Genomic DNA, 9,866 nt, shown 5'->3' with positions numbered 1-9,866 from the left:
TTTCACTTCAGATTTCCTTTAAAGCACACCTGAACTGAGAGGGATATATAGGCTGACATATTTGTTTCCTTTTAAACAGTGCAAATTGCCTGGCTTTCCTGCTGATCTTCCACCCCCAATATTTTTAGCCATAGACCCTGAACAAGCATGCAGATCAGATATTATTGACTGAAGTCTGACTACATTAGCCACATGCTTGTTTCAGGTGTGTGATTCAGACAGTACTACAGCAAAACAGATCAGCAGGACTGCTAGGCAACTGGTATTGTTTAAAACAAAATCAATATGGCAGGCTCCCTATTCCTCTCAGTTTAGGACTTTTAAAGGGGACCTAAAGAGGTAAAAAAAAAAAAAATTCACTTACCTGGGGCATCTGCCAGCCCCCTTCAGCTGTCCTGTGTTGGTCCTCAACGATCCTCCATTCTCCTGCCACGGCTTCAGTTTGTAGAGTCTCTGTCCACTGCTCCTGCGCAGGATGCTCCTGGCGACTGGTGCGCGAACGAGGATGCGCGCAGCCAGGGACTTCGACTTCTAAATTGGTGAAACTGAAACTGCACTACGGCGGGGAACAAAGGATCGTTGAGGACTGGCGGGCGACAGGACGGCTGCAGAGGGCTGGCAGAAGCCCCAGGTAAGTTAAACTCTAACATTTAAAATACATACTTATAAGATCTAAATTTGTCCTTTAATAAAATGCACTGTAAATTGCTTTTTTCCTATGTTGTTGTGACTTACACTAGTTACACACCATCTCCTCTTTTTAAAAGCACTTAGGCCTTATTCACATCATAAATCACTGATGGCAGCGTTTGGCGATTTTGTGCGCAATTTTTTCCCTGTGCGTTACCTTTTTTTTGTAAAATGCTTTTCTAATCGCTTTTAGCAAAGCTATTTGTTTTTTCACTTCCTGACCTCAGTCAGTAAGTGAACTCTTTCACTCGGTATGAATAAATACAATGGGCCTGATTCACAAAGCGGTGCAAACTTTTTCGCGGACTTTTGCGCGAACAATTTTCTGCGATTCGCGCGATCGCAGACATGGCCGGCCTTTGACCTGAGCGACCAGAGCGGTCGCTCAGGGCGCCGGCTTCCAGGGGGGCGCTCCTGCCGTTCTGGCGAAAATATACTTGGCTGCGGGCTCTGGCAGGTCCATCTTCCGTGGTAGCTCCGCCCAAGTTCGTACTGACCCACTGGGTCAGTGTTCTCAATACTGAGCTGCTGATTAGCAGAAGGACCAGTGCCCCGCCTACCCCTCCTCCTGCTTCCTCCCCCCTTGATGTTTCTTCAGCTGCGTGTCAGTGTTCAGCAGCAGCTGTGGCGCGAAATTTGTACTAAGAGGAGTGAGGAGCAGTGGAGGGAGACGAGCACTGGGAGCTGTACATGGAGGAGAGGAAGATCAGAGACACAACCAGACCCAGCCGGCAGCTGTACACGGAGGGGGAGATCGGAGACAGAGATAACATCTACATAGCCTGCAAGCCGTACATGGAGGTGGGAGCTGAGACACAGCCAGACTGAGGCACACCAGAGAGGTGATATTCTGGCTTCTTATTTTTGCCATTTGATCTCTATTCTAGTGTCCATCTCTGTCTCTATCCTGTGTCCACCCTCTCTCCCTGTGCATCTCTTTGTGTGACTACTCTCCTGGCATCCTACTGTGCCCACCTTCCTTGCATGCTGCGCTGTGCTCACCTTCCTACCTTCCTTACGCCCCCTGTGCCCACCTTCCATGCAGCCCCCTGTGCCCACCTTCCATGCAGCCCCCTGTGCCCACCTTCCATGCAGCCCCCTGGGCCCACCTTCCATGCATCCCCCTGTGCCCACCTTCCATGCATCCCCCCTGTGCCCACCTTCCATGCATCCCCCCTGTGCCCACCTTCCATGCATCCCCCCTGTGCCCACCTTCCATGCAGCCCCCCTGTGCCCACCTTCCATGCAGCCCCCCTGTGCCCACCTTCCATGCAGCCCCCCTGTGCCCACCTTCCATGCAGCCCCCCTGTGCCCACCTTCCATGCAGCCCCCCTGTGCCCACCTTCCATGCAGCCCCCCTGTGCCCACCTTCCATGCATCCCCCCCCCCTGTGCTCACCTTCCATGCGTCTCCTGTGTCACCTTCCCCATGCGTCCCCCTGTGCCCACCTTCCATGCATCCCCCCCCCCCTGTGCTCACCTTCCATGCGTCTCCTGTGTCACCTTCCCCATGCGTCCCCCTGTGCCCACCTTCCATGCTCCCCCCCCCCCCTGTGCTCACCTTCCATGCGTCTCCTGTGTCACCTTCCCCATGCGTCCCCCTGTGCCCACCTTCCATGCTCCCCCCCCGCCCACCTTCTTTGCCTCAGTCTACTTGCAACCCTCTTATGTCCTACCATATTATTATTATTATTCATTTATATAACACTGACATGATCTTCTGCAGCACTCTACAGAGTACAGTCATGTCACGGACTGTCTTCAGAGGAGCCCACAGTCTAATCCTACCATTTATTTTATTACAATTTTTTTTATTTACTGCTGACATCTTCGGCAGCACTGTACAGAGTGCATAGTCTTGTGACTAACTCCCTCAGAGGAGCTCACAATCTAATCCTTACCATAGTCCTACTATGTCTGTATCAGTGTAGTGTATGTATTCCTGTCTAGGGCCAATTTAGGGGAAAGCTAATTAACTTATCTGTATGTTTTTGGGATGCAGGAGGAATCCAGAGTGCCTAGAGGAAACCCACACAGACAGCCGGGGGGCATACAAACTCCATGCAGATGTTGGCCTGGCTGGGATTTGAATCAGGGACCCAGCGCTGCAAGGCGAGAGTGCTAACCACTACGCGGCCGTGCTGTTCTAACATAGTCATAGCCCAATGTGCTACCATTTATTATTTATTTACACAGCACTGGCATCTTCTGCAGCACTTTACGGAGTACAAAGTCATGTCACTGTCCTCAGAGGAGCTCACAATCTAATCCTACCATAGTCATAGTCTAATGTCCTACCATATTATTATTATTATTATTATTATTATTATTATTATTATTATTATGTATTTCTATAGCACTGACCTCTCCTGCAGCACTTTACAGAGTACATAGTCATGTCACTGACTGTCCTCAGAGGAGCTCACACTCTAATCCCCACCATAGTCATAGTCTAATGTCCTACCATATTATTATTATGTATTTATATAGCACTAACATCTCCTGCAGCACATTACAGAGTACATAGTCATGTCACTGACTGTCCTCAGAGGAGCTCACAATCTAATCCCCACCATAGTCATAGTCTAATGTCCTACCATATTGTTATTATGCATTTATATAGCACTGACATCTTCTGCAGCACATTACAGAGTACATAGTCATGTCACTGACTGTCCTCAGAGAAACTCACAAGCTAATCCTACCATAGTCCTAGTCTTGGATCTGCCTATATACACTAAAAGAGGATCTGCAAGCCTAGCCTATACATACACTAAAGGGGGGAATATGCCTTTATATAATAAAGGGGGGATCGTAGTTGTGTGTGCGCGCGTGTGAAGAGGATGGGGGGGCACCAAAATCAGGTTTCGCTCAGGGCGCTGTGAAACCTAAGGCCGGCCCTGATCGCGAATCGCGGCAAATTGCGTGCTCAAAAGTCCGTGAAAAAGTTTGCACCGCTTTGTGAATCAGGCCCAATGTATTTATTAATGAAAGCGCTGGGGAAATCGCAACACAAAACGCTTTTTCAAGCGCTTTGCGATTTCACTATACCTTCCATTGAGGCAAATCACCCCGGAAATGGTACAGGCATCGCTTTGGTGAGTGGATCGTAGTCAGATCACTCATATGTGAACACTCTCATAGGGAATCATTGCACAAGCGCTTTTAGGGCGATTTTGAAAATCGACGACGCTTAAAAAAACCCGAAAGCGCCCTAGGCGTGAACAAGCCCTTACTGAATGGCAGTTGCTCGGTCCATTTGCCAATATAGTGGGCAAATGAGTAGGGAGGCAAGGTGGCTTCTTTGTGATTTTGTAAAAAATGAAATGAAATATCCTAGAAGAAAATGATGCCTTATATGTATGTGTTCACATGTACTTTAAATTTTACAATTTTCATGATTGCGGTCCTTTAACTACAAGTCACGGGGGTCCCAGCAAAACTTTAATGGGGCCCTCAAATTTCACAAATTAAAGCTAAAGGTGTCACTTTTCACTGCTTGACACATAGGAACTGATGCATGGAAACTTGCCAGTGCCTTTGAGGCCTGGAACCCACTAGAGCGTTTTTATGAGCGTTTTTCGGAGTGCTTTTAATCACTAGCGATTTCCCTAAACGCTCTGCCAATGTACACTCACGTCCTGAGGAAGCGTCTGATGACGCGAAATGCATCGGCAAGGGAGGCCACCAAGTTCCGTGTGAAGTAGCACGTGACCCGCCAGGCCGTCCATGCTCCCACGCTACATGCAGGCACGCTGAGCTAAACAAACAAACATGGACGCCCACAGCTAAAGAGATGAGAGATTGCACTTGCTAAGGGCAAAATGTTGCCCACTCATCAAAGGAGAAAACTGTGTGACTGAGTGCTTATATGAAGAGGTCCATCCGGACACAGGAAGCTGCAAGTATACTGCTGATTCAATAACTGCCTCATGTCACATACCCTGTTGAGCTGCCTGATGCTTTGCTGTCATTCTATCTGAGCTTGCTTGATGCCTCACTGCTTATCTTTTGAGCTTGCTTGATGCTGGATATGGTTAAAGGGAGGAATTGAACTCTGCTATGCTGGCTAAATCTCAAATGCATGCATCAAATGTATGGACTTTGTCCCTGGCTAGCAGGGAGGCAGCTGCTGTGTGAGTGTACTTTTATGCCTGCATGATTGAAATATTGGGAGGTGGACGCATGACTGCAGAGACGTTTTGAATCTGTATGATCGCCATCTCTGCAAGCAAGCGTAGCCTGGATAAAACATCTGGATATTGGTGGCCTCATGTGGTTTTAATTGTTTCTTTCTGCGCAGAAAATTATTCTAACATAGTACTGTGGTTGGCTCTTGCTAAAGAGCAAATCTGAGAATTCTGTATGTGCAATAAACTTTTGTTACTCTTTATTACCAAAACAAGAAGTGCTTAGACCAATATGTTCAAAATGTTGTGAGAAGTTAGTTAATACGGTTGCACTAATTGAGTAATATTTAGGGTAGTATATCAAAATCAAAAGATGCACATCAATACATGAGTGGTGACCATGTGGTGGTTATATTAATTGAGAATGTACACTCACCTAAAGGATTATTAGGAACACCATACTAATATGGTGTTTGACCCCCTTTCGCCTTCAGAACCGACTTAATTCTAGGTGACATTTATTCAACAAGGTGCTAAAAGCATTCTTTAGAAATGTTGTCCCATATTGATAGGATAGTATCTTGCAGTTGAGGGAGATTGTGAGATGCACATCCAGGGCACAAATCTCCCGTTCCATCACATCCCAAAGATGCTCTATTGGGTTGAGATCTGGAGACTGTGGGGGCCATTTTAGTACAGTGAACTCATTGTAATGGTCAAGAAACCAATTTGAAATGATTCGAGCTTTGTGACATGGTGCATTATCCTGCTGGAAGTAGCCATCAGAGGATGGGTACATGGTGGTCATGAAGGGATGGACATGATCAGAAACAATCCTCAGGTAGCCCGTGGCATTTTTAAACGATGCCCAATTGGCACTTAGGGGCCTAAAGTGTACCAACAAAACATTCCCCACACCACTACACCACCACCAGACTGCACAGTGATAACAAGGCATGATGGATTCATTTTCTCATTCTGTTTACGCCGAATTCTGACTATCGAGACTCATCAGACCAGGCAAATTTTTCCTGTCTTCAACTGTCCAATTTCGGTGAGCTTGTGCAAATTGTAGCCTCTTTTTGCTATTTGTAGTGGAGATGAGTGGTACCCGGTGGGATCTTCTGCTGTTGTAGCCTATCCGCCTCAAGGTTGTGCATGCTGTGGCCTCACAAATGCTTTGCTGCATACCTCGGTTGTAATGAGTGGTTATTTCAGTCAACGTTGCTCTTTTATCAGCTTGAATCAGTCGGCCCATTCTCCTCTGACCTCTAGCATCAACAAGGCATTTTCGCCCACAGGACTGCCGCATACTGGATGTTTTTTTACCCTTTTCACATCATTCTTTGTAAACCCTAGAAATGGTTGTACGTGATAATCCCAGTAACTGAGCAGATTGTGAAATACTCAGACCGGCGCGTCTGGCCCCAAAAACCATGCCACACTCAGAATTGCTTAAATCACCTTTCTTTCCCATTGAGACATTCAGTTTGGAGTTCAAAAGATTGTCTTGACCAGGACCACACCCCTAAATGCACTGAAGCAACTGCCATGTGATTGGTTGATTAGATAACTGCATTCATGAGAAATTGAACAGGTGTTCCTAATAATCCTTTAGGTGAGTGTAAATAGATGAGACAGATTCCACTAGAGCGATTGCGACTAAGGAAATCACAGGACATGCTGCATTTTGGGAGTTTTTCCATTCTAATGAATTGTATAGGAGCAGGGAAATCGCTCCCAAAATAGCTTGCAAAGCGCTACCACAAATCGCTAGTGAATGTGATAACACTTTTTTCGTTTTCTAGTGAGTTCCAGGCCTAACACTTATTTAATTTACATTTTTTTAAGGATTCTGCTTACTTTACTGCATCCCATGATTTACTAACATTTAACAGCTGCAAGAAAAGTCTTGTGCTAATGATGTCTAATTATGCATATACACTCACCTAAAGGATTATTAGGAACACCATACTAATACGGTGTTTGACCCTCTTTTGCCTTCAGAACTGCCTTAATTCTACGTGACATTTATTCAACAAGGTGCTAAAAGCATTCTTTAGAAATGTTAGCCCATATTGATAGGGTAGCATTTTGCAGTTGATGGAGATTTGTGGGATGCACATCAAGGGCACGAAGCTCCTGTTCCATCACATCCCAAAGATGCTCTATTGGGTTGAGATCTGGAGACTGTGGGGGCCATTCTAGTACAGCGAACTTATTGTCATGTTCAAGAAACCAATTTGAAATGATTCGAGCTTTGTGACCTGGTGCATTATCCTGCTGGAAGTAGCCATCAGAGGATGGGTACATGGTGGTCATGAAGAGATAGACAGGGTCAGAAACAATGCTCAGGTAGCCCGTGGCATTTAAACGATGCCCAATTGGCACTTAGGGGCCTAAAGTGTGCCAAGAAAACATCCCCCACACCATTACACCACCACCACCAGCCTGTGGTAACAAGGCATGATGGATTCATGTTCTCATTCTGTTTACGCCAAATTCTGACTCTATCGAGACTCAACAGACCAGGCAACATTTTTCCAGTCTTCAACTGTGCAATTTTGATGAGCTTGTGCAAATCGTAGCCTCTTTTTCCTATTTGTAGTGGAGATGAGTGGTACCCGGTGGGGTCTTCTGCTGTTGTAGCCCATCCGCCTCAAGGTTGTGCATGTTGTGGCTTCACAAATGCTTTGCTGCATACCTCGGTTGTGTTCAGTCAGCGTTGCTCTTCTATCAGCTTGAATCAGTCGGCCTATTCTCCTCTGACCTCTAGCATCAACAAGGCATTTTCGCCCACAGGACTGCTGCACACTAGATGTTTTTAACTTTTCACACCATTCTTTGTAAACCTTAGAAATGGTTGTGCGTGAAAATCCCAGTAACTGAGCAGAATGTGAAATACTCAGACCAGCCCGTCTGACACCAAAAACCATGCCACGCTCAAAATTGCTTAAATCACTGTTCTTTCCCATTCTGACATTCAGTTTGGAGTTCAGGAGATTGTCTTGACCAGGACCACACCCCTAAATGCATTGAATCAACTGCCATGTGATTGGTTGATTAGATAATTGCATTAATGAGAAATTGAACAGGTGTTCCTAATAATCCTTTATGTAAATTATTTTCATGTATATGAATAACTAACTGAAAATTCACATGTAAACATATAGAGAAATTAAAACAACATACAGTCCTTAGAAAACATACCCAAAAAAATCACAAACACAAATTTGTGCATATAGTAAATCGCAAAAAAAAGGTATAAGTGTGCATTGCTCCTAAATGGTGAGCTGTGAGCAAAATTATAAGCAGTGTGCTAATTAGCCTCTCCCTGGCCCTGGTAGAGGGATTTGAGATAATTATTATTACTAGCAGCATTTGTTAAATGAAAGCTATCAAGATGGCAGATTCCATGGTTTTCTGATGACAGTTGTACTTTAAATTCAATGGAAATCTTTCTAAATTAGTTTTGCCACATGCAGCAGCATTCACTTTATCATGCAGTTTATTTGTTTTGCCACCCCTTTTGCCAAACAGTTTGATTGACTTGAGCTGCATCTTATCAGTTGTTGGTCTCCTCTTATCAGTGATAACGGCTTGTTGACTTGACAAAAGTTGTTCAACTTCTTCAAGTAGTTTGATAATTGTGCATTTAAAAAGACTTTTGTTGAGCGTGTGTATGAGCCTTGATGGTCCTTTTCACTATCTGAGGTGGAGAGGGGTAGAAAAGGTGGCAAGTGGGTACCTTGACACCCGTTGTGCCCCAGGCATTTGCCTGGGTTCCATGCCCAGATTTACATCACAAGAGCCTAGAGGCACAGATGTCCTGGCACCCTAAACTTCACCCTCTATGGACCCACAAACCCCGACTAAACCACACCACAAGTGTGCTGGCTAACCCAGCTGTCACTTTTCCCTTACTTCCCTTGCCTATCTTAGTTAGCTACAGCCTCCCCCCCCCCCCCCCCCCCAGTATTAGGTGGCCAGAGCTATCCTCAGTATTAAGTAGCCAGAGGTGCCCCCAACTAAAGGCAGATCTGGACAGTAGAATGCTGAGACCCGGGTCCATATGAAATTCACTTCTTCTCCTGAGTTTTCTCCTTGGTGATATTTTCTTACCTTGTCATAAAATGCCCTTTACACCACCAGCAAACAAGAAAATACTCATAATAATTTTGAGAGTACTTTTTCACCAACATTTGGATACATTTTCCATTGTAAAATAATGAAAAGCTATTTTAAAAAGAATATGTAAATTATCGCCTAGGAGAAAACTCAGGAGAAAAAGTTGATTGCATATGGTCCTGGGCACCACATTACAGGAAGGATATTGCAGTCTTAGAGCAGGTGCAGAGGCGAGCAACAAAATTGATACGAGGGATGGAAGGTCTCACTTACCAAGCAAGGTTAGATAAACTGGGTTTATGTAGTTTAGAGAAAAGACGCCTTAAGGTAAATACACAAGGCAGATTTTCGCAAAGGACCCATTGTTTGGACGTTCAAACGACCGGTCGTTTAAACGTCCAAACGAAAAGTTGTTTGCGAAAATATGCCGTATGTACCTTAACCTCCTTGGCGGTAAGCCCGAGCTGAGCTCGGGCTATGCCGCGCTGGAGGATTTCTCAGGCCCTGCTGGGCCGATTTGCACACTTTTTTTTTTTTTTTTGCAACACGCAGCTAGCACTTTGCTAGCTGCATGTGCACTCTGATCGTCGCCACTCGCCGCGCCCCCCCCCAGACCCCGTGCGCTGTCTGGCCAATCAGTGCCAGGCAGCGCTGAGGGGTAGATCGGGACTCCCAATGACGTCATGACGTCGGTGACGTCATGCCGCCCATCGCCATGGCAACGGGGGAAGCCCTCCAGGAAATCCCGTTCTTCGAACGGGATTTCCTGATCGGAGATCGCCGGAGGCCCTGGGCTCGCTACATGATTAAAAAAAACAAAATTTAAAAAAAACTACTCTGCTGCCCCCTGGCGGTTTTTAATAGACCGCCAGGGAGGTTAAGAGGGGATCTAATTAACATGTAAAAATACATCAGAGGG

The sequence above is a fragment of the Hyperolius riggenbachi genome, chromosome 9 (genome assembly GCF_040937935.1).
Source record: "Hyperolius riggenbachi isolate aHypRig1 chromosome 9, aHypRig1.pri, whole genome shotgun sequence".
NCBI classification, from domain to species: Eukaryota; Metazoa; Chordata; class Amphibia; order Anura; family Hyperoliidae; genus Hyperolius; species Hyperolius riggenbachi.
This window is presented reverse-complemented; position numbering follows the sequence as displayed.